Consider the following 25731-nt stretch of genomic DNA (forward strand, 5'->3'; position numbering starts at 1 on the left):
GGAATGCTCCTAACTCTCCCTAGGCATCTCGTCACAGCCTAAGAGCTAACTACCCCTGAAGACAGAAGCAGGAAAACTATCTTGCCTCAGAGAAAATCCCCAAAGGATAGATTAGCCCCCCACAAATAATGACTGTGAGTGGAGAGGAAAAAGACATACACAGAATGAAACCAGGATGAGCACAGGAGGCCAGTCTAGCTTGATAGATAGGACAGGATGGAACGCTGTGCGGTCAGTATAAAACACTACAAAAAATCCACGCAGAGTAAACAAAAAATCTCCACACCTGACTAAAGGTGTGGAGGGTCACTCTGCTTCCCAGAGCTTCCAGCAAGACAGAAAATAATTCAAATTGAAAATGCTGGACAAACAAAGAAAGCACAGAATGGATAAGTCCACAAACTATGGACAGAAAAAGTAAGCAAAAACTTAGCTTTGCTGAACTGGTCAGAATAACAGGGAACTCCAAAGAGATGTGAATCCAACCAGGAACCATTTACAAGTGGCACTAGCTGAAGGAACAGCCAGGCTTAAATAGGCGAGAGAGGAGACGATAAGTGGAGGCAGCTGAATACAGCTAACTCCAAGGAGCAGCCATACCACTTGAAACCACAAGAGGGAGACCAAGAGCAGAACTCACAAAAGTGCCACTTACAACCACCGGAGGGAACCCAGGAGCAGAATTCACAACAGTACCCCCCCCCCCTTGAGGAGGGGTCACCGAACCCTCACCAGAGCCCCCAGGCCGATCAGGACGAGCCAAATGAAAAGCACTAACCAAATCGGTGGCATGGACATCGGAGGCAACAACCCAAGAATTATCCTCCTGGCCATACCCCTTCCACTTGACAAGATACTGAAGCCTCCGCCTCGAAAAACGAGAATCCAAAATCTTCTCAACCTCATATTCCAACTCCTCCTCAACCAACACCGAGGCAGGAGGGTCAACCGAGGGAACAACGGGCACCACATATCTCCGTAACAAAGATCTATGGAAAACATTATGAATGGCAAAAGAGGCTGGAAGAGCCAAACGAAAAGACACCGGATTAATAATTTCAGAAATTTTATAAGGACCAATAAACCGAGGGGAGGAAACCTTCATAGGAACATGACGAGAAGACAACAAAACCAAATCCCCCACACAAAGCCGGGGACCAACACACCGACGGCGTTTAGCAAAACGTTGAGCCCTTTCCTGAGACAACGTCAAATTGTCCACCACATGAGTCCTAATCTGCTGCAGCCTGTCCACCACAGAATCAACACCAGGACAATCAGAAGGCTCAACCTGCCCAGAAGAAAAACGAGGATGAAAACCAAAATTACAAAAGAAAGGTGAAACCAAAGTAGCCGAACTAGCTCGATTATTAAGGGCAAACTCGGCCAATGGCAAGAAAGCCACCCAATCATCCTGATCAGCAGACACAAAGCATCTCAAATAGGTCTCCAAGGTCTGATTAGTTCGCTCAGTTTGGCCATTGGTCTGAGGATGAAACGCCGAAGAAAAAGACAAATCAATGCCCATCCTAGCACAAAAGGCCCACCAAAATCTAGAGACAAACTGAGAACCTCTGTCAGAGACAATATTCTCCGGAATGCCATGCAAATGAACCACATGCTGAAAAAATAATGGAACCAGATCCGAGGAGGAAGGCAACTTAGGCAAAGGTACCAGATGGACCATTTTAGAGAACCGGTCACAAACAACCCAGATAACAGACATCTTCTGGGAAACAGGAAGATCCGAAATAAAATCCATGGAAATATGCGTCCAGGGCCTCTCAGGGACCGGCAAAGGCAGAAGCAACCCACTAGCGCGGGAACAGCAAGGCTTGGCCCGGGCGCAAGTCCCACAGGACTGCACAAAAGCACGCACATCGCGCGACAAGGAAGGCCACCAAAAGGACCCAGCAACCAAATCTCTGGTACCAAAAATCCCAGGATGACCAGCCAACACTGAACAATGAACCTCAGAAATAACCTTACTTGTCCATCTATCAGGAACGAACAGCTTTCCCACTGGACAGCGGTCAGGCCTATCAGCCTGAAATTCCTGAAGCACCCGCCGCAAATCAGGGGAGATAGCAGAAAGAATCACCCCCTCCTTAAGAATGCCAACCGGCTCAAGGACTCCAGGAGAATCAGGCGAAAAACTCCTAGAGAGGGCATCAGCCTTAACATTCTTAGATCCCGGAAGATACGAGACCACAAAATCAAAACGGGAGAAAAACAGGGACCATCGAGCCTGTCTAGGATTCAGCCGCTTGGCCGACTCGAGGTAAATCAGATTCTTATGATCGGTCAGGACCACAACGCGGTGTTTAGCACCCTCAAGCCAATGTCGCCACTCCTCAAACGCCCACTTCATAGCCAACAACTCCCGATTGCCGACATCATAATTGCGTTCCGCAGGCGAAAACTTTCTGGAAAAAAAAGCACACGGTTTCATCAAAGAACCATCAGATTCCCTCTGAGACAAAACAGCCCCTGCCCCAATCTCAGAAGCGGCGACCTCAACCTGAATAGTAAGAGAAACATCCGGCTGACGCAACACAGGGGCAGAAGTAAATCAGCGTTTAAGCTCCTGAAAGGCCTCAACAGCCTCTGAGGACCAATTCGTTACATCAGCGCCTTTCTTCGTCAAATCAGTAAGGGGCTTAACCACACTGGAAAAGTAGGCAATGAACCGGCGATAAAAAATTAGCAAAGCTCAAAAATTTTTGAAGGCCCTTCACAGATGTGGGTTTGATCCAGTCATGAATAGCTTGGACCTTAACCCCTTCCCGACCCATGACGCCACGTAGGCGTCATGAAAGTCGTTGCCAATCCGACCCATGACGCCTATGTCGCGTCATGGAAAGATCGCGTCCCTGCAGGCCGGGTGAAAGGGTTAACTCCCATTTCACCCGATCTGCAGGGACAGGGGGAGTGGTAGTTTAGCCCAGGGGGGCTTCACCCCCTCGTGGCTACGATCGCTCTGATTGGCTGTTGAAAGTGAAACTGCCAATCAGAGCGATTTGTAATATTTCACCTATTATAACGGGTGAAATATTACAATCCAGCCATGGCCGATGCTGAAATATCATCGGCCATGGCTGGAAATACTAATGTGCCCCCACCCCACCCCACCGATCGCCCCCCCAGCCCCCCGATCTGGCCAGTACACTGCTCCGGCTCCCCTCCGTCCAGTGCTCCGCTCCCCCCCGTGCTCTTGTCCGCTCTCCCCGTGCTCCAATCACCCCCCCGTGCTCCAATCACCCCCCCTGCACTCCGATCCACCCCCCCCCGGTGCTCCGTTCCACTCCCCCGTGCTCCATTCCAGCCCCCCCGTGCTCCGTTCCACGCCCCCCGTGCTCCGTTCCACCCCTCCCGCGCTCCGATTCCCCCCCCCCGTGGTCCCCCCCACCCCATCATACTTACCGATCCAGCCGGGGTCCCGTCCGTCTTCTCCCTGGGCGCCGCCATCTTCCAAAATGGCGGGCGCATGCGCAGTGCGCCCACCGAATCTGCCGGCCGGCAGATTCGTTCCAAACTGCATTTTGATCACTGAGATAGATTATATCTCAGTGATCAAAATAAAAAAAATAATAAATGACCCCCCCCCTTTGTCACTCCCATAGGTAGGGACAATAAAAAAATAAAGACATTTTTTTTTTCCACTAATGTTAGAATAGGGTTAGGGTTAGGGGTAGAGGTAGGGTTAGGGGTAGGGTTAGGGGTAGGGTTAGGGGTAGGGTTAGGGCTAGGGGTAGGGTTAGGGCTAGGGTTAGGGTTTCGGTATGTGCACACGTATTCTGGTCCTCTGCGGATTTTTCCGCTGCGGATTTGATAAATCCGCAGTGCTAAACTGCTGCGGATTTATGGCGGATTTACCGCGGTTTTTCTGCGCATTTCACTGCGGTTTTACAACTGCGATTTTCTATTTGAGCAGTTGTAAAACCGCTGCGGAATCCGCACAAAGAAGTGACATGCTGCGGAATGTAAACCGCTGCGTTTCCGTGCAGTTTTTCCGCAGCATGGGCACAGCGATTTTTGTTTCCCGTAGGTTTACATTGAACTGTAAACTCATGGGAAACTGCTGCGGATCCGCAGCGTTTTCTGCAGCGTGTGCACATACCTTTAGAATTAGGCTATGTGCACACTGTGTGGATTTGGCTGCGGATTGGCCGCTGCGGATTCGCAGCAGTGTTCCATCAGGTTTACAGTACCATGTAAACACATGAAAAACCAAATCCGCTGTGCCCATGGTGCGGAAAATACCGCGCGGAAACGCTGCGTTGTATTTTCCGCAGCATGTCAATTCTTTGTGTGGATTCCGCAGCGTTTTACACCTGTTCCTCAATAGGAATCCGCAGGTGAAATCCGCACAAAAAACACTGGAAATCCGCGGAAAATCCGCAGGTAAAACGCAGTGCCTTTTACCCGCCGATTTTTCAAAAATGGTGCGGAAATATCTCACACGAATCCGCAACGTGGGCACATAGCCTTAGGGTTAGGGTTGGAATTAGGGTTGTGGTTAGGGTTATGATTAGGGTTATGGCTACAGTTGGGATTAGGGTTAGGGGTGTGGGGGGGTTAGTGTTGGAGTTAGAATTGAGGGGTTACCACTGTTTAGGCACATCAGGGGTCTCCAAACGCAACATGGCGCCACCATTGATTCCAGCCAATCTCGTATTCAAAAAGTCAAATGGTGCTCCCTCACTTCCGAGCCCTGACGTGTGCCCAAACAGTGGTTTACTCCCACATATGGGGTACCAGCATACTCAGGACAAACTGCGCAACAATTACTGGGGTCCAATTTCTCCTGTTACCCTTGTGAATCAAAAAAATGCTTGCTAAAACATAATTTTTGAGGAAAGAAAAATGATTTTTTATTTTCACGGCCCAGCGTTGTAAACGTCTGTGAAGCACTTGGGGGTTCAAAGTGCTCACCACATATCTAGATAAGTTCCTTGGGGGTCTAGTTTCTAAAATGGGGTCACTTGTGGGGGTTTCTACTGTTTAGGCACACCAGGGGCTCTGCAAACGCAACGTGACACCCGCAGACCATTCCATCAAAGTCTGCATTTCAAAAGTCACTACTTCCCTTCTGAGCCCCGACGTGTGCCCAAACAGTGGTTTACCCCCACTCATGGGGTATCAGCGTACTCAGGAGAAACTGGACAACAACTTTTGGGGTCCAATTTCTCCTGTAACCCTTGGGAAAATAAAAAATTCTGGGCTAAATAATTATTTTTGAGGAAAGAAAACGTATTTATTATTTTCACGGCTCTGCATTATAAACTTCTATGAAGCACTTGGGGGTTCAAAGTGCTCACCACACATCTAGATAAGTTCCTTTCGGGGTCTAGTTTCCAAAATGCGGTCACTTGTGGGGGGTTTCTACTGTTAAGCCACATCAGGGGCTCTGCAAACGCAACGTGACGCCCACAGAGCATTCCATCAAAGTCTGCATTTCAAAACGTCACTACTTCACTTCCGAGCCCCGGCATGTGCCCAAACAGTGATTTACCCCCACATATGGGGTATCAGCGTACTCAGGAGAAACTGGACAACAACTTTTGGGGTCAAATTTCTCCTGCTACCCTTGGGAAAATAAAAAATTGCAGGCTAAAAGATCATTTTTGAGAAAATAATTTTTTTTTTTTATTTTCATGGCTCTGCGTTATAAACTTCTGTGAAGCACTTGGGGGTTCAAAGTCCTCACCACACATCTAGATTAGTTCCTTTGGGGGTCTAGTTTCCAAAATGGTGTCATTTCTTGGGGATCTCCAATGTTTAGGCACACAGGGGCTCTCCAAACGTGACATGGTGTCCGCTAATGATTGGAGCTAATTTTCCATTTAAAAAGCCAAATGGCATGCCATCCCTTCCGAGCCCTGCCGTGCCCCCAAACAGTGGTTTACCCCCACATATGGGGTATCAGCGTACTCAGGACAAACTGGACAACAATATTTGGGGTCCAATTTCTCCTATTATCCTTGGCAAAATAGGAAATTCCAGGCTAAAAAATCATTTTTGAGGAAAGAAAAATTATTTTATTTTTTATTTTCATGGCTCTGCGTTATAAACTTCTGTGAAGCACCTGGGGGTTTAAAGTGCTTAATATGCATCTAGATAAGTTCCTTGGGGGGTCTAGTTTCCAAAATGGGGTCACTTGTGGGGGAGCTCCAATGTTTAGGCACACAGGGGCTCTCCAAACGCGACATGGTGTCCGCTAACAAATGGAGCTAATTTTCCATTCAAAAAGTCAAATGGCGCGCCTTCCCTTCCGAGCCCTGCCGAGTGCCCAAACAGTGGTTTACCCCCACATATGAGGTATTGACGTACTCGGGAGAAATTGCCCAACAAATTTTATGATCCATTTTATCCTACTGCCCATGTGAAAATGAAAAAATTGAGGCGAAAAGAATTTTTTTGTGAAAAAAAAGTACTTTTTCATTTTTACAGATCAATTTGTGAAGCACCTGAGGGTTTAAAGTGCTCACTAGGCATCTAAATAAGTTCCTTGGGGGGTCTAGTTTCCAAAATGGGGTCACTTGTGGGGGAGCGCCAATGTTTAGGCACACAGGAGCTATCCAAACGCGACATGGTGTCCGCTAACGATGGAAATAATTTTTCATTCAAAAAGTCAAATGGCGCTCCTTCCCTTCCGAGCCTTACCATGTGCCCAAACAGTGGTTTACCCCCACATGAGAGGTATTGGTGTACTCAGGAGAAATTGCCCAACACATTTTAGGATCCATTTTATCCTGTTGCCCCTGTGAAAATGAAAAAATTGAGGATAAAAAATGTTTTTTGTGAAAAAAAAGTACTTTTTCATTTTTACGGATCAATTTGTGAAGCACCTGGGGGTTCAAAGTGCTCACTATGCATCTAGATAAGTTCCTTGGGGCGTCTAGTTTCCAAAATGGGGTCACTTGTGGGGGAGCTCCAATTTTTAGGCACACGGGGGCTCTCCAAACGTGACATGGTGTCCGCTAAAGAGTGGAGCCAATTTTTGATTCAAAAAGTCAAATGGCGCTCCTTCCCTTCCAAGCCCTGCCGTGCGCCCAAACAGTGGTTTACCCCCACATATGAGGTATCAGCGTACTCAGGACAAATTGGACAACAACTTTCGTGGTTCAGTTTCTCCTTTTACCATTGGAAAAATAAAAAAATTGTTGCTAAAAGATAATTTTTGTGACTAAAAAGTTAAATGTTCATTTTTTCCTTCTATGTTGCTTCTGCTGCTGTGAAGCACCTGAAGGGTTAATAAACTTCTTGAATGTGGTTTTGAGTACCTTGAGGGGTGCAGTTTTTAGAATGTTGTCACTTTTGGGTATTTTCAGCCATATAGACCCCTCAAACTGACTTCAAATGTGAGGTGGTCCCTAAAAAAAATGGTTTTGTAAATTTCGTTGTAAAAATGACAAATCGCTGGTCAAATTTTAACCCTTATAACTTCCTAACAAAAAAAAATTTTGTTTCCAAAATTGTGCTGATGTAAAGTAAACATGTGGGAAATGTTATTTATTAACTATTTTGTGTCACATATCTCTCTGGTTTAACAGAATAAAAATTCAAAATGTGAAAATTGCGAAATTTTCAAAATTTTCGCCAAATTTCCGTTTTTATCACAAATAAACGCAGAATTTATTGACCTAAATTTACCACTAACATGAAGCCCAATATGTCACGAAAAAACAATCTCAGAACCGCTAGGATCCGTTGAAGCGTTCCTGAGTTATTACCTCATAAAGGGACACTGGTCAGAATTGCAAAAAACGGCAAGGTCTTTAAGGTCAAAATAGGCTGGGTCATGAAGGGGTTAACAGGATCCATTTCTATAGACAAGGGAGAAAAAATAAAACCCAAAAAAGAGACCTTCTGAACTCCGAATAGGCACTTAGACCCCTTCACAAATAAAGCATTATCACGAAGGATCTGGAACACCATCCTGACCTGCTTCACATGAGACTCCCAATCATCGGCAAAAATCAAAATATCATCCAAATATACGACCATGAATTTATCAAGATAATTGCGGAAAATATCATGCATGAAAGACTGGAACACAGATGGAGCATTAGAAAGCCCAAATGGCATCACAAGATATTCAAAATGGCCTTCGGGCGTATTAAATGCAGTTTTCCATTCGTCACCCTGTTTAATACGAACAAGATTATATGCCCCTCGGAGGTCAATCTTAGTAAACCACCTAGCCCCCTTAATCTGGGCAAACAAATCCGTAAGCAAGGGCAAGGGGTATTGGAATTTGACCGTGATTTTATTAAGAAGACGATAATCAATACAGGGTCTCAAGGAGCCATCCTTCTTAGCAACAAAAAAGAAACCCGCTCCCAAAGGTGACGAAGAGGGCCGAATATGCCCCTTCTCCAAAGACTCCTTAACATAACTCCGCATGGCGGCATGCTCCGGCACAGACAGATTGAAAAGTCGGCCCTTAGGGAACTTGCAACCAGGAATCAAGTTAATAGCACAATCACAGTCCCTGTGCGGAGGAAGGGAACTAGACTTGGGCTCATCAAATACATCCAGGAAATCTGACAAAAACTCAGGAACCTCAGGAGAGGGGGAAGAGGAAATTGACATCAAAGGAACGTCACTATGTACCCCTTGACAACCCCAACTAGTCACTGACATAGTTTTCCAATCCAGCACCGGATTATGTTCCTGTAACCATGGGAAACCTAGTACAACAACATCATGCAGGTTATGCAACACCAGAAAACGGCAATCTTCCTGATGTGCTGGAGCCATGTACATAGTCATCTGTGTCCAGTACTGAGGTTTATTCTTGGCCAGGGGTGTAGCATCAATACCCCTCAAGGGAATAGGGCTTTGCAACGGCTGTAAGGAAAAACCACAGCGCCTGGCGAACTCTAAGTCCATTAAGTTCAGGGCAGCGCCTGAATCCACAAATGCCATGACAGAAAAGGACGACAATGAGCAAATCAGGGTTACAGATAAGAGAAATTTAGGCTGTATAGTACTAATGGTAACAGACCTAGCGACTCTCTTAGTACGCTTAGGGCAATCAGAGATAACATGAGCAGAATCACCAAAGTAGAAACACAGCCTATTCTGACGTCTGAATTCCTGCCGTTCTATTCTAGTCAAAATCCTATCACATTGCATAGGTTCAGGACTTTGCTCAGAGGATACTGCCATATGGTGCACAGCTTTACGCTCGCGCAGACGCCGATCAATCTGAATGGCTAGAGACATAGATTCGCTCAAACCGGCAGGCATAGGAAAGCCCACCATAACATCTTTAAGGGCTTCAGAAAGACCCTTTCTGAAAATAGCAGCCAGAGTCATTCCATTTAGTGAGCACAGACCATTTTCTAAATTTCTGGCAGTATAACTCTGCCTCTTCCTGACCTTGACACAGGGCTAACAGGGTTTTTTCTGCATGATCCACAGAATTAGGTTCGTCGTACAATAATCCGAGCGCTTGAAAAAATGCATCAACATTCAATAATGCCGGATCCCCTGCTTCAAGAGAAAAGGCCCAGTCTTGAGGGTCACCACGCAGCAAGGATATGATGATTTTTACCTGTTGAATGGGATCACCAGAAGAACGGGGTTTCAAAGCAAAAAAACAATCTGCAGTTATTTTTAAAGTTCAAAAACTTGGATCTGTCCCCAAAAAACAAATCAGGAGTAGGAATTCTAGACTCTAAAGCCGGAGTCTGCACAACATAGTCCTGGATGCTCTGTACTCTTGCAGCAAGTTGATCCACACGAGAAAACAAACCTTGAACATCCATGCCAAAGCATATATCCTGAACCACCCAGATATCAAGAGGAAAAGAAAAAAAAAAAAGACAAACTAGAGCACAGAAAAACATGGTTCAGAACTTTCTTTTCCTTCTTTTGAGATGCAATTAATTCATTTTTGGCCACTTGTACTGTTATGATGCGGTGGTCTAGGAGCAACATGGAACGAGCTCTGAGGGAAGTGGTAACTGTACTGACCGCAGACCCTAAGCTCAACACAACACTAGAAGCAGCCGTAGAATGCTCCTAACTCTCCCTAGGCATCTCGTCACAGCCTAAGAGCTAACTACCCCTGAAGACAGAAGCAGGAAAACTATCTTGCCTCAGAGAAAATCCCCAAAGGATAGATTAGCCCCCCACAAATAATGACTGTGAGTGGAGAGGAAAAAGACATATACAGAATGAAACCAGGATGAGCACAGGAGGCCAGTCTAGCTTGATAGATAGGACAGGATGGAACACTGTGCGGTCAGTATAAAACACTACAAAAAATCCACGCAGAGTAAACAAAAAATGTCCACACCTGACTAAAGGTGTGGAGGGTCACTATGCTTCCCAGAGCTTCCAGCAAGACAGAAGATAATTCAAACAGAAAATGCTGGACAAACAAAGAAAGCACAGAATGGATAAGTCCACAAACTATGGACAGAAAAAGTAAGCAAAAAACTTAGCTTTGCTGAACTGGTCAGAATAACAGGGAACTCCAAAGAGATGTGAATCCAACCAGGAACCATTTACAAGTGGCACTAGCTGAAGGAACAGCCAGGCTTAAATAGGCGAGAGAGGAGACGATAAGTGGAGGCAGCTGAATACAGCTAACTCCAAGGAGCAGCCATACCACTTGAAACTACAAGAGGGAGCCCAAGAGCAGAACTCACAAAAGTGCCACTTACAACCACCGGAGGGAACCCAGGAGCAGAATTCACAACAGATCTGTCCTCAACATGGTGGTCCCTCCCAGGTGAAGGTTCTCTGAAATTTTCTTAGTGTGTGCTGTTGTGGCAAGGAGAAAAAGCCAGATTACTTACTCTTTTATGGAGTTTACAACAGCATCCACTAACTTTTCACCCCCTTTGTTTTAAGGGAACACTAAAGTCCAACATCCTAGATATCACGGAATTAAGTATTCTAGTTGTAAATCTTTATTCATTACATAGTGGAATATGTTGAGGTCAATAAAACCTAAAAATTACCAAAGTAAATCACAACTGATAACCCACGGAGGTCTGGAGTTGGAATGATGATCAAAATCAAAGTGGAAATTGAAATTACAGGCTGATCCAACTTCAGTGGAAATGCTTCAAGACAAGGAAATGATGCTCAGTAGTGTGCGTGGCCTCCACATGCCTGTATGACCTCCCTACAATGCCTGATCATGCTCCTCATGAGGGGGCGGATGGTCTTCTGAGGGATCTCCTCCCAGACCTGGACTAAAGCATCCGCCATTTTCTGAACAGTCTGTGGTGTGACCTGACATTGGTAGATGGCGCGAGACTTGATGTCCTAGATGTGTTCAATCGGATTCAGGTATGGGAAGTGGGCAGGCCAGTCCATAGCTTCAATGCCTTCACTTTGCAGGAACTGCTGACACACTCCAACCACATGAGGTCTGACATTGTCCTGTATTAGGAGGAACCCAGGGTCAACCGCACCAGCATATGGTCTCACAAGGGGTCTGAGGATCTCATCTTGGTACCTAACGGCAGTTAGGTTACCATCAGTGAGCACATGGAGAGCTGTGCAGCCCTCCAAAGAAATGCCACCCACACCATTACTGACCCACTGCCAAACTGGTCGTGCTGAAGGATGTTACAGGCAGCAGATCACTCTTCACGGCGTCTTCAGACTTTATCAAGTCTGTCACATGTGCTGAGTGTGAACCTGCTTTCATCTGTGAAGAGCACAGGGCGCCAATGGCGAATTTGCCAATCCTGGTGTTCTGTGGCAAATGGCAAGCATCCTGCACGGTGTTGGGCTGTGAGCACAACCCCCATCTGTGGACAACGGGCCCTCAGACCATCCTCATGGAGTCGGTTTCTAATCGTTTGTGCAGACACATGCATAGTTGTGGCCTGCTGAAGGTCATTTTGCAGGGCACTGGCAGTGCTCTGTTATGACCTGGTGGTTAGGAGCACCCGACCTGATAGTTAAACTCATACAGGACGAGCTCTGGGATGTGGGAGCTCTGCTGACCGCAAGCCCTAATCCTATCGCACACACTAGAAATAGCCGTGGAGCGCTCCTGACGCTCCATATGCGCCTCATCACAGCCTAAGAGCTAGCTAGCCCTAGAGAAGAAAATAAAGCCTACCTTGCCTCAGAGAAATTTCCCAAAGGAATAGGCAGCCCCCCACATGTAATGACTGTGAGTAAAGATGAAAGTCACAAACGCAGAAATGAGATAGGTTTCAGCAAAGGGAGGCACGACTTACTAAATAGACAGAGGATAGGAAAGGAATCTTTGCGGTCAGCACAAAAACCTACAAAAGACCACGCAGAGTGTGCAAAAGGGTCCTCCGCACCGACTCACGGTGCGGGGGTGCCACCCTGCATTCCAGAGCTTCCAGCTAGTAAGACAAAATCAAGAAAACCAGCTGGACAAAGAAACAAGAACAATAATAACAATCAGGAACTTAGCTTCTGCAGGAGAAGACAGGACACCAGACAGATCCAGGAGCGAACTGAACCAATGCTAAAACATTGACAGCTGGCATGGAGAAACGATCTGAGTGGAGTTAAATAGAGAAGCCAACCAAAGGATAAACCACGTCACCTGTGTACGGAACCTCAGAAGCAGCAGCTCCACTCACAGCCACCAGAGGGAGCCCACGGACCGAACTCACCGAAGTACCATTCATGACCACAGGAGGGAGCTCGACAACAGAATTCACAACAGTACCCCCCCTTGAGGAGGGGTCACCGAACCCTCACCAGAGCCCCCAGGCCGATCAGGATGAGCCAAATGAAAGGCACGAACTAGATCGGCAGCATGAACATCAGAGGCAAAAACCCAGGAATTATCCTCCTGACCATAACCCTTCCACTTGACCAGGTACTGGAGTTTCCATCTCGAAACACGAGAATCCAAGATCTTTTCCACCACATACTCCAACTCCCCCTCGACCAACACCGGGGCAGGAGGATCAACGGAGGGAACCATAGGCGCCACGTATCTCCGCAACAACGACCTATGGAACACATTATGGATGGCAAAAGAAGCTGAAAGGTCCAAACGAAATGACACAGGATTAAGAATTTCAGAAATCTTATATGGCCCTATGAAACGAGGCTTAAACTTAGGAGAGGAAACCTTCATAGGAACATGACGAGATGACAACCAAACCAAATCCCCAACCCGAAGTCGGGGACCAACACAGCGCCGGCGGTTAGCGAAACGTTGAGCCTTCTCCTGGGACAATGTCAAATTGTCCACCACATGAGTCCAAATCTGCTGCAACCTGTCCACCACAGTATCCACACCAGGACAGTCCAAAGGCTCAACCTGCCCTGAAGAGAAACGACGATGGAAACCAGAATTGCAGAAAAAAGGAGAAACCAAAGTAGCCGAGCTGGCCCGATTATTAAGGGCGAACTCAGCCAAAGGCAAAAAGGACACCCAATCATCCTGATCAGCAGAAACAAAGCATCTCAGATATGTTTCCAAAGTCTGATTACTTCGTTCGGTTTGGCCATTAGTCTGAGGATGGAAAGCCGAAGAAAAAGACAAATCAATGCCCATCTTAGCACAAAAGGACCGCCAAAACCTTGAAACAAACTGGGAACCCCTGTCCGAGATGATGTTCTCCGGAATGCCATGCAAACGAACAACATGCTGGAAAAACAATGGCACCAAATCAGAGGAGGAAGGCAATTTAGACAAGGGTACCAAATGGACCATCTTAGAGAAGCGATCACAAACCACCCAAATGACCGACATCCTTTGAGAAACAGGGAGATCAGAAAAAAATCCATGGAAATATGCGTCCAGGGCCTCTTCGGGACTGGCAAGGGCAAAAGCAACCCACTGGCATGAGAAAAGCAGGGCTTAGCCCGAGCACAAGTCCCACAGGACTGCACAAAAGAACGCACATCCCGTGACAAAGAAGGCCACCAAAAGGATCTAGCCACCAAATCTCTGGTACCAAAGATTCCAGGATGACCAGCCAACACCGAACAATGAACCTCAGAGATAACTCTACTAGTCCATCTATCAGGGACAAACAGTTTATCCGTAAGACAACGGTCAGGTCTATCAGCCTGAAACTTCTGCAGCATGCGCCGCAAATCAGGGGAGATGGCAGACAAAATTACCCCCTCTTTAAGAATACCCGCCGGCTCCGGAACACCCAGAGAGTCAGGCACAAAACTCCTTGACAGGGCATCAGCCTTCACATTCTTAGATCCTGGAAGGTATGAAACTACAAAATCAAAACGGGAGAAAAAGAGCGACCATCGAGCCTGTCTAGGATTCAACCGTTTGGCAGACTCGAGATAAGTCAAATTCTTGTGATCCGTCAAGACCACCACGCGATGTTTAGCTCCTTCAAGCCAATGTCGCCACTCCTTGAATGCCCATTTCATGGCCAACAACTCTCGATTGCCAACATCATAATTGCGCTCAGCAGGCGAGAATTTTCTAGAAAAGAAGGCACATGGTTTCATCACCGAGCCATCAGAACTTCTTTGCGACAAAACAGCCCCTGCTCCAATCTCAGAAGCATCAACCTCGACCTGAAACGGAAGCGAAACATCTGGCTGGCACAGCACAGGGGCAGAAGAAAAACGACGCTTCAACTCCTGAAATGCCTCTACAGCCGCAGAGGACCAATTGACCACATCAGCATCTTTCTTGGTCAAATCAGTCAACGGTTTAGCAACACTAGAAAAATTAGCGATGAAGCGACGGTAAAAATTAACAAAGCCCAGGAACTTCTGTAGGCTCTTCACAGATGTCGGCTGAGTCCAATCATAAATGGCCTGGACCTTAACAGGGTCCATCTCGATAGTAGAAGGGGAAAAAATGAAACCCAAAAATGAAACCTTCTGAACTCCAAATAGACACTTAGACCCCTTCACAAACAAGGAATTAGCACGAAGAACCTGGAACACCATTCTGACCTGCTTCACATGAGACTCCCAATCACCCGAAAAGACCAAAATGTCATCCAAATATACAATCATGAATCTATCCAGGTACTCTCGGAAGATGTCATGCATAAAGGACTGAAACACAGATGGAGCATTAGAAAGCCCGAATGGCATAACCAGGTACTCAAAATGGCCCTCGGGCATATTAAATGCTGTTTTCCATTCATCGCCCTGTTTAATCCGCACCAGATTATACGCCCCTCGAAGATCTATCTTGGTGAACCAACTAGCCCCCTTAATTCGAGCAAACAGATCAGACATCAGCGGCAAAGGATACTGAAATTTGACTGTGATCTTATTAAGAAGGCGGTAATCAATACAAGGTCTTAAAGAGCCATCCTTCTTGGCCACAAAAAAGAACCCTGCTCCCAATGGTGACGACGACGGGCGAATATGACCCTTCTCCAAGGATTCCTTTATATAACTCCGCATAGCAGCGTGCTCTGGCACAGATAGATTAAACAGTCGGCCCTTAGGAAACTTACTACCGGGAATCAAATTAATAGCACAATCGCAGTCCCTATGAGGAGGTAGGGCACCGGATTTGGGCTCCTCAAATACATCCCGGTAATCTGATAAAAACTCAGGGACTTCAGAAGGAGTGGAAGGTGAAATTGACAACAATGGAACATCACCATGTACCCCCTGACAACCCCAGCTGGACACAGACATAGATTTCCAATCCAACACTGGATTATGGACCTGTAGCCATGGCAACCCCAAAACGACCACATCATGCAGATTATGCAACACCAAAAAGCGAATATCCTCCTGATGTGCAGGAGCCATGCACATGGTCAATTGCGTCCAGTATTGAGGTTTATTCTTGGCCAAAGGCGTAGCATCAATTCCTCTCAATGGAATAGGATGCTGCAAGGGCTCCAACGAAAAACCACAGCGCCTGGCAGACTCCAAGTCCATCAAATTCAGGGCAGCACCTGAATCCACAAATGCCATAACAGAATATGATGACAGAGAGCAAATCAGAGTAACGGACAAAAGAAATTTTGACTGTACCGTACCAATGGTGGCAGACCTAGCGAACCGCTTAGTGCGCTTAGGACAATCGGAGATAGCATGAGTGGAGTCACCACAGTAAAAACACAGTCCATTCCGACGTCTGTGTTCTTGCCGTTCAGCTCTGGTCAAAGTTGTATCACACTGCATAGGCTCAGGCCTATTCTCAGAGAACACCGCCAAATGGTGCACAGCTTTGCGCTCACGCAAGCGCCGATCGATCTGAATGGCCAATGACATAGACTCATTCAGACCAGCAGGCGTGGGAAATCCCACCATGACATCCTTAAGGGCTTCAGAAAGACCCTTTCTGAAAATTGCCGCCAGGGCACATTCATTCCACTGAGTAAGAACAGACCACTTTCTAAACTTCTGACAGTACACCTCCGCCTCATCCTGACCCTGACACAAAGCCAGCAAGATTTTCTCTGCCTGATCCACGGAATTTGGTTCATCATAAAGCAATTCAAGCGCCAGAAAAAACGCATCAACATCACGCAATGCAGGATCTCCTGGCGCAAGGGAAAATGCCCAGTCTTGAGGGTCACCACGTAATAAAGAAATAATGATTTTTACTTGTTGAGCGGGGTCACCAGAGGAGCGTGGTTTCAAAGCTAGAAACAGTTTACAATTATTTTTGAAATTCAGAAACTTAGATCTATTTCCAGAAAATAAATCAGGAGTAGGAATTCTAGGCTCTAACATCGGATTCTGAACCACAAAATCTTGAATGTTTTGTACCCTTGCAGTGAGATGATCCACACAAGAGGACAGACCTTGAATATCCATCTCTACACCTGTGTCCTGAACCACCCAAAGGTCTAGGGGAAAAGAAAGACAAAACACAGTGCAAAGAAAAAAAAATGATCTCAGAACTTCTCTTATCCCTCTATTGAGATGCATTAATACTTTGGGCCAGCTGTACTATTATGACCTGGTGGTTAGGAGCACCCGACCTGATAGTTAAACTCATACAGGACGAGCTCTGGGATGTGGGAGCTCTGCTGACCGCAAGCCCTAATCCTATCGCACACACTAGAAATAGCCGTGGAGCGTTCCTGACGCTCCCTATGCGCCTCATCACAGCCTAAGAGCTAGCTAGCCCTAGAGAAGAAAATAAAGCCTACCTTGCCTCAGAAATTTCCCAAAGGAATAGGCAGCCCCCTGTTGTGAATTCTGTGGCAGAGCTCCCTCCTGTGGTCACAAGTGGTACTTCGGCTGATTCTCTCTGTGAGCTTCTGTTGGTGGAGGGAAGTGGTACTGCGGCTTCTGAGTTTCCTCCCTCAGGTGATCTGGTGAGGTCGTTAGGTGCTTCTCTACTTAACTCCACCTAATGCTTTGATCCTGGCTTCCTGTCAATGTTCCAGTGTTGGACTTGCTTTTCCCTGGATCATTCCTGTGGCCTGCTGCTCTGCATAGCTAAGTTCTTCTTTGCTATTTGTTTGCTATTTTTTCTGTCCAGCTTGTCTAATTTGTTGCTGGAAGCTCTGGGACGCAAAGGGTGTACCTCCATGCCGTTAGTTCGGTACGGAGGGTCTTTTTGCCCCCTTTGCGTGGTTTTCTTTAGGGTTTTGTGTAGACCGCAAAGTTACCTTTTCTATCCTCGATCTGTTAAGAAAGTCGGGCCTCACTTTGCTGAATCTATTTCATCTCTACGTTTGTCTTTTCATCTTAACTCACAGTCATTATATGTGGGGGGCTGCCTTTTCCTTTGGGGTATTTCTCTGAGGCAAGGTAGGCTTATTTTCTATCTTCAGGCTAGTTAGCTTCTCAGGCTCTGCTGAGTTGCATAGGCAGAGTTAGGCGCAATCCACGGATGCCTCTAGTGTTGTTTGGAGAGGATTAGGGATTGCGGTCTGCAGAGTTCCCACGTCTCAGAGCTCGTTCTATGATTTTGGGTTATTGTCAGATCACTGTATGTGCTCTGACCGCTATGTCCATTGTAGTACTGAATTGCCTTTCATAACAGTACAGGAAGCCAAAAGTACTAATGATTCTCAATAGAGGGAAAAAAGAAGTTCTGAGACCATTTTTTTTTCTCTGCACTGTGTTTTGCCTTTTTTTTCCCCTAGACATTTGGGTGGTTCAGTACACAGGTGTAGCGATGGACATTAGAAGTCTGTCTTCATTTGTGGATCAGCTCTCGGCAAGAGTACAAAAGATTCAAGACACTATTGATCAGGAAGCTATGTTGGAACCAAGAATTCCTATTCCTGATTTGTTTTTTGGAGATAGAACTAAGTTTCTGAGTTTCAAAAATAATTGTAAATTATTTCTGGCCTTGAAACCTCGCTCCTCTGGTGATCCAGTTCAACATGTTTTGATTGTTATTTCTTTTTTGTGCAGCGACCCTCAGGACTGGGCATTTTCTCTTGCGTCAGGAGATCCTGCATTGAGTAATATTGATGCGTTTTTCCTGGCGCTCGGATGGCTGTACGATGAACCTAATTCAGTGGATCAGGCAGAGAAAAATTTGCTGGCTCTTTGTCAGGGTCAGGATGAGATAGAGGTATATTGTCAGAAATTTAGAAAGTGGTCCTTGCTCACTCAATGGAATGAATCTGCGCTGGCAGCTATGTTCAGAAAGGGTCTCTCTGAAGCCCTTAAGGATGTCATGGTGGGATTTCCTATGCCTGCTGGTTTGAATGAGTCTATGTCTTTGGCCATTCAGATCGGTCGATGCTTGCGTGAGCGTAAATCTGTGCACCATTTGGCGGTATTACCTGAGCTTAAACCTGAGCCTATGCAGTGCGATAGGACTTTGACCAGAGTTAAACGGCAAGAACACAGACGTCTGAATGGGCTGTGTTTCTTCTGTGGTGATTCCACTCATGCTATCTCTGATTGTCCTAAGCGCACTAAGCGGTTCGCTAGGTCTGCCACCATTGGTACGGTACAGTCAAAATTTCTTCTGTCCGTTACCTTGATCTGCTCTTTGTCTTCGTATTCTGTCATGGCATTTGTGGATTCAGGCGCTGCCCTGAATTTGATGGACTTGGAGTATGCTAAGCGTTGTGGGTTTCTCTTAGTGCCCTTGCAGTGTCCTATTCCATTGAGAGGAATTGATGCCACGCCTTTGGCCAAGAATAAGCCTCAATACAGGACCCAGCTGACCATGTGCATGGCTCCTGCACATCAGGAGGTTATTCGCTTTCTGGTGTTGCATAATCTGCATGATGTGGTCGTGTTGGGGTTGCCATGGCTACAAGCCCATAATCCAGTATTAGATTGGAAATCCATGTCGGTGTCCAGCTGGGGTTGTCAGGGGGTACATGGTGATGTTCCATTTCTGTCAATTTCGTCATCCACCCCTTCTGAGGTTCCAGAGTTCTTGTCTGATTACCGGGATGTATTTGATGAGCCCAAGTCCGATGCCCTACCTCCGCATAGGGATTGTGATTGTGCTATCAATTTGATTCCTGGTAGTAAATTCCCAAAAGGTCGACTGTTTAATTTATCCGTGCCTGAGCACGCCGCTATGCGCAGTTATGTGAAGTAATCCCTGGAGAAGGGGCATATTCGCCCGTCATCGTCACCATTAGGAGCAGGGTTCTTTTTTGTAGCCAAGAAGGATGGTTCGCTGAGACCTTGTATAGATTACCGCCTTCTAAATAAGATCACGGTTAAATTTCAGTACCCCTTGCCATTGTTATCTGATTTGTTTGCTCAGATTAAGGGGGCTAGTTGGTTCACCAAGATAGATCTTCGTGGTGCGTATAATCTGGTGCGAATCAGGCGAGGAGATGAATGGAAAACTGCATTTAATACGCCCGAGGGTCATTTTGAGTATCTAGTGATGCCATTCGGACTTGCCAATGCTCCATCAGTGTTTCAGTCCTTTATGCATGACATCTTCCGAGAGTACCTGGATAAATTCCTGATTGTGTACTTGGATGACATTTTGATCTTCTCGGATGATTGGGAGTCTCATGTGAAGCAGGTCAGAACAGTTTTTCAGGTCCTGCGTGCTAATTCTTTGTTTGTGAAGGGATCAAAGTGTCTCTTTGGTGTGCAGAAGGTTTCATTTTTGGGGTTCATCTTTTCCCCTTCTACTATCGACATGGATCCTGTTAAGGTCCAAGCCATCCATGATTGGACTCAGCCGACATCTCTGAAAAGTCTGCAAAAGTTCCTGGGCTTTGCTAATTTTTATCGTCGCTTCATCTGCAATTTTTCTAGTATTGCCAAACCATTGACCGATTTGACCAAGAAGGGTGCTGATTTGGTCAATTGGTCTTCTGCTGCTGTGGAAGCTTTTCAAGACTTGAAGCGTCGTTTTTCTTCTGCCCCTGTGTTGTGTCAACCAGATGTTTCTCTTCCGTTCCAGGTCGAGGTTGATGCTTCCGAGATTGGAGCAGGGGCTGTTTTGTCGCAGAGAGGTTCTGATTGCTCAGTGATGAAACCATGCGTTTTTTTTTCCAGGAAGTTTTCGCCTGCTGAGCGAAATTATGATGTGGGCAACCGAGAGTTGCTGGCCATGAAGTGGGCATTCGAGGAGTGGCGTCATTGGCTTGAAGGAGCTAAGCATCGCGTGGTGGTATTGACTGATCATAAGAACTTGACTTATCTTGAGTCTGCTAAGCGGTTGAATCCTAGACAGGCTCGTTGGTCGCTGTTTTTTGCCCGTTTTGACTTTGTGATTTCGTACCTTCCGGGCTCTAAAAATGTGAAGGCGGATGCTCTGTCTAGGAGTTTTGTGCCCGACTCTCCGGGTTTGTCTGAGCCGGCGGGTATCCTCAAGGAACGAGTAATTGTGTCTGCCATCTTCCCTGATTTGCGGCGGGTGCTGCAAAAATTTCAGGCTAATAAACCTGATCGTTGTCCAGCGGAGAGACTGTTTGTCCCTGATAGGTGGACCAATAAAGTTATCTCTGAGGTTCATTGTTCGGTGTTGGCTGGTCATCCTGGAATCTTTGGTACCAGAGAGTTGGTGGCTAGATCCTTTTGGTGGCCGTCTCTGTCGCGGGATGTGCGTGTTTTTGTGCAGTTCTGTGGGATTTGTGCTCGGGCTAAGCCCTGCTGTTCTCGTGCCAGTGGGTTGCTTTTGCCCTTGCCGGTCCCGAAGAGGCCTTGGACACATATCTCTATGGATTTTATTTCTGATCTTCCCGTTTCTCAAAAGATGTCAGTCATTTGGGTGGTCTGTGATCGCTTTTCTAACATGGTCCATCTGGTACCCTTGTCTAAATTGCCTTCCTCCTCTGATTTGGTGCCATTGTTCTTCCAGCATGTGGTTCGTTTACATGGCATTCCAGAGAATATCGTTTCTGACAGAGGTTCCCAGTTTGTTTCGAGGTTTTGGCAAGCCTTTTGTGGTAGGATGGGCATTGACTTGTCTTTTTCGTCGGCTTTCCATCCTCAGACTAATGGCCAGACCGAACGAACCAATCAGACCTTGGAAACATATCTGAGATGCTTTGTTTCTGCCGATCAGGATGACTGGGTGTCCTTTTTGCCTTTGGCTGAGTTCGCCCTTAATAATCGGGCCAGCTCGGCTACCTTGGTTTCGCCATTTTTCTGCAATTCTGGGTTCCATCCTCGCTTCTCTTCAGGACAGGTTGAGTCTTCGGACTGTCCTGGTGTGGATACTGTGGTGGACAGGTTGCAGCAGACTTGGACTCATGTAGTGGACAATTTGACCTTGTCCCAGGAGAAGGCTCAACGTTTCGCTAATCGCAGACGCCGTGTGGGTACCCGACTTCATGTTGGGGATCTGGTTTGGTTATCTTCTCGTCATATTCCTATGAAGGTTTCGTCTCCTAAGTTTAAACCTCGTTTCATTGGTCCATATAGGATTTCTGAGGTTCTTAATCCTGTGTCTTTTCGTCTGACCCTTCCAGATTCTTTTTCCATACATAACGTATTCCATAGGTCATTGTTGCGGAGATACGTGGCACCTATGGTTCCATCTGTTGATCCTCCTGCCCCGGTTTTGGTGGAGGGGGAATTGGAGTATATTGTGGAGAAGATTTTGGATTCTCGTGTTTCTAGACGGAAACTCCAGTATCTGGTTAAATTGAAGGGTTATGCACAGGAAGATAATTCCTGGGTTTTTGCCTCTGATGTCCATGCTCCCGATCTTGTTCGTGCCTTTCATGTGGCTCATCCTGGTCGGCCTGGGGGCTCTGGTGAGGGTTCGGTGACCGCCCCTCAAGGGGGGGGTACTGTTGTGAATTCTGTGGCAGAGCTCCCTCCTGTGGTCACAAGTGGTACTTCGGCTGATTCTCTCTGTGAGCTTCTGTTGGTGGAGGGAAGTGGTACTGCGGCTTCTGAGTTTCCTCCCTCAGGTGATCTGGTGAGGTCGTTAGGTGCTTCTCTACTTAACTCCACCTAATGCTTTGATCCTGGCTTCCTGTCAATGTTCCAGTGTTGGACTTGCTTTTCCCTGGATCATTCCTGTGGCCTGCTGCTCTGCATAGCTAAGTTCTTCTTTGCTATTTGTGACGCAAAGGGTGTACCTCTGTGCTGTTAGTTCCGGAACGGAGGGTCTTTTTGCCCCCTTTGCGTGGTTTTCTTTAGGGTTTTGTGTAGACCGCAAAGTTACCTTTTCTATCCTCGATCTTTTAAGAAAGTCGGGCCTCACTTTGCTGAATCTATTTCATCTCTACGTTTGTCTTTTCATCTTAACTCACAGTCATTATATGTGGGGGGCTGCCTTTTCCTTTGGGGTATTTCTCTGAGGCAAGGTAGGCTTATTTTCTATCTTCAGGCTAGTTAGTTTCTCAGGCTGTGCCGAGTTGCATAGGCAGAGTTAGGCGCAATCCACGGCTGCCTTTAGTGTTGTTTGGAGAGGATTAGGGATTGCGGTCTGCAGAGTTCCCACGTCTCAGAGCTCGTTCTATGATTTGGGGTTATTGTCAGATCACTGTATGTGCTCTGACCGCTATGTCCATTGTAGTACTGAATTGCCTTTCATAACAGCCCCCCACATGTAATGACTGTGAGTGCCACCCTGCATCCCAGAGCTTCCAGCTAGTAAGACAAAATCAAGAAAACCAGCTGGACAAAGAAACAAGAACAATAATAACAATCAGGAACTTAGCTTCTGCAGGAGAAGACAGGACACCAGACAGATCCAGGAGCTAACTGAACCAATACTAAAACATTGACAGCTGGCATGGAGAAACGATCTGAGTGGAGTTAAATAGAGAAGCCAACCAAAGGATAAACCACGTCACCTGTGTAAGGAACCTCAGAAGCAGCAGCTCCACTCACAGCCACCAGAGGGAGCCCACGGACCGAACTCACCGAAGTACGATTCATGACCACAGGAGGGAGCTCGACAACAGAATTCACAACAGTGCTCCTCCTGTTCCACCTTGCACAAAGGCTGAGGTAGCGGTCCTGCTGCTGGGTTGTTTCCCTCCTACGGCACCCTAACTGTCTCCTGGTGTAATGGCCAGTCTCCCGATAGCGCCTCCAGCCTCTGGTCACTACGCTGACAGACACAGCAAACCTTCTTGCCACAGCTCACATTGATGTGCCATCCTGGATGAGCTGCATTACCTGAGCCACTTGTGTGGGTTGTAGCATGAGAGTCTGTCTCATGCTACCACGAGTGTGAAAGCACAACCAACATTCAAAAGTGACCAAAACCTCAGCCAGAAAGCATTAGTACTGAGATGTGGTCTGTGGTCCCCACCTGCAGAACCACTCCTTTATTGAGTGTGTCTTGATAGTTGCCAATAATTTCCATCTGTTGTCTATTCCATTTGCACAACAGCATGTGAAATTGATTGTCAAACAGTGTTGCTTCCTAAGTAATTCCTTCCTTTAGTGCTTCCTTTGTTAATTATTCTAATTTACTGAGATAATTACTTTTGAGTTTTCACTGGCTGTAAGCCATAATCATCAACATTAACAGAAATAAACAGTTGAAATAGATCAATTTGTTTGATAATGATATATGAGTTTCACTTTTTGTATTGAAGAACTGAAATAAATTAACTTTTTGATGACATTCTAATTTTGCGAGAAGCACCTGTACATTACTAACATATGGCATGAATTTTTGCAGTTGCTCATTATCCAAAGGCCATTCATGTAATATAATGTGGTGCCCTCTCCTCTCATCATATCCCGCTCTTAACATACAGCTCTTTCCTTCTATCATATTGAACATAATTTTTTTTCCTATATGAAATGCTTCATTTCTTTTGTGACCATAGAACAGTAATCTGTATCACCATTCCAGCACTGTGAGCTGTTTCAAAGCACTCAGTGTACCAAATCCATTTTACGACCTAAAAGGTCAAGGACACTTGTGAAATCATTTCAAGAAAAAAAGCTATTCTGACCTCTTTATGAAAGCTAGCATTAAATTAGTATAGGTCATCTCAGCCTGACAATCTTCACACACATTTACAAACTCCTTTTGATGTTTCTCGTAATGAGGATAAGAAGAGTTTTGATTCTGATCAATTAGGTCTACATGCTGATAGAGATCAAGCTGAAAGGCCTACAACATTGTTTCTGTTTAGCAAAACTGGGAAAATGCTTGATAGTGTATATCACTGTATGTTTCATTAATTTCATATTTATATAACTGTTACAGTCAACGTTTTTTGTGCAAATTTGTAAGTCTCACCACTGGAAATAACTTCCTTTTGTGTGATTGTAACATACAAAATTTTGCGCAACGTTGCAATATTGTTTGCTTGTTGCTCATTCATAAAACTAACAATTATTTGTAATAAATGTCTTGCAGCGGAGAAAATGTACAGTTTTACAGTAATTTAATAGTTTAACTTTTTTACCAAAACACAAATTATTTGGTTGAGAATAGTCATGACGATGCTTTTCCACGCACTGGAAAATAAACTTTTTTTGTCTTCTTGAGTGCTCAGTGACCAACTGAATGTATTCATGTGTAGAGATGAGTAAATATTTCAATGTTGGGTTCGGATTATGATCACAGAATTTGCAGTATTCGCCAATTTATTTCTTGAATATTCGCCAAGCATAGCCAAACCACATTAAAGGCAATGGTAGGCAAAAACAAACCCTTATATAACACATTCAAATGGTCCCAAAAGTTGCCAAAACACATCAAATGAAGGGCAGACACCAGGAAAGTATCCTCAATTCACCCACAGTACAAATTTTAGCATGGCATGGCAGCAATCAGCCATGTATGAGGTATGAGGGTGTAGGCCAGAATTTACAGCTCTTAATTAGTGTTGAGCGATACCTTCCGATATCGGAAAGTATCGGTATCGGATTGGATCGGCCGATATTCAAAAAATATCGGATATCGCCGATACCGATACCCGATCCCAATGCAAGTCAATGGGACCAAAATATCGGAATTAAAATAAACCCTTTCTTTCCTTGTAGGTTCATTCTACATGAAGGAAAACAACTAAGAATAATGCAGGATGTATTTGGGGAGGTGGCGGAGACATTAAAGTCATAGAGGTTTAGCCCAATCAAATAGAATAGCATGTTTTTGGTTTTTTTTTAAAGACGTTCGGAGTGACAAAGATATTGACTATGTGAATATTTTTTTTTTATTTTGTCAGATATTGATGTTTCACTATTCCACGCCCTTCCCCTTCTTTTTTTTTTACTTTTCCCACACTTTCATCTTCATCATCATCAGCATCTTTGACATCAACTTCTTCTTCACCTTATTCATCTTCTTCTTCATCTTCTACCTATTTTTTTTATTACATTCTTCATATTCATTTTATTCAACTATTATTATTCTTCCTATTCTACATATTCATTTTATTCAACTATTATTATTCTTCCTATTCTACTTCTTCATCATATTCT

The sequence above is a fragment of the Ranitomeya imitator genome, chromosome 1 (assembly GCF_032444005.1).
Source record: "Ranitomeya imitator isolate aRanImi1 chromosome 1, aRanImi1.pri, whole genome shotgun sequence".
In the NCBI taxonomy this organism is placed as follows: domain Eukaryota; kingdom Metazoa; phylum Chordata; class Amphibia; order Anura; family Dendrobatidae; genus Ranitomeya; species Ranitomeya imitator.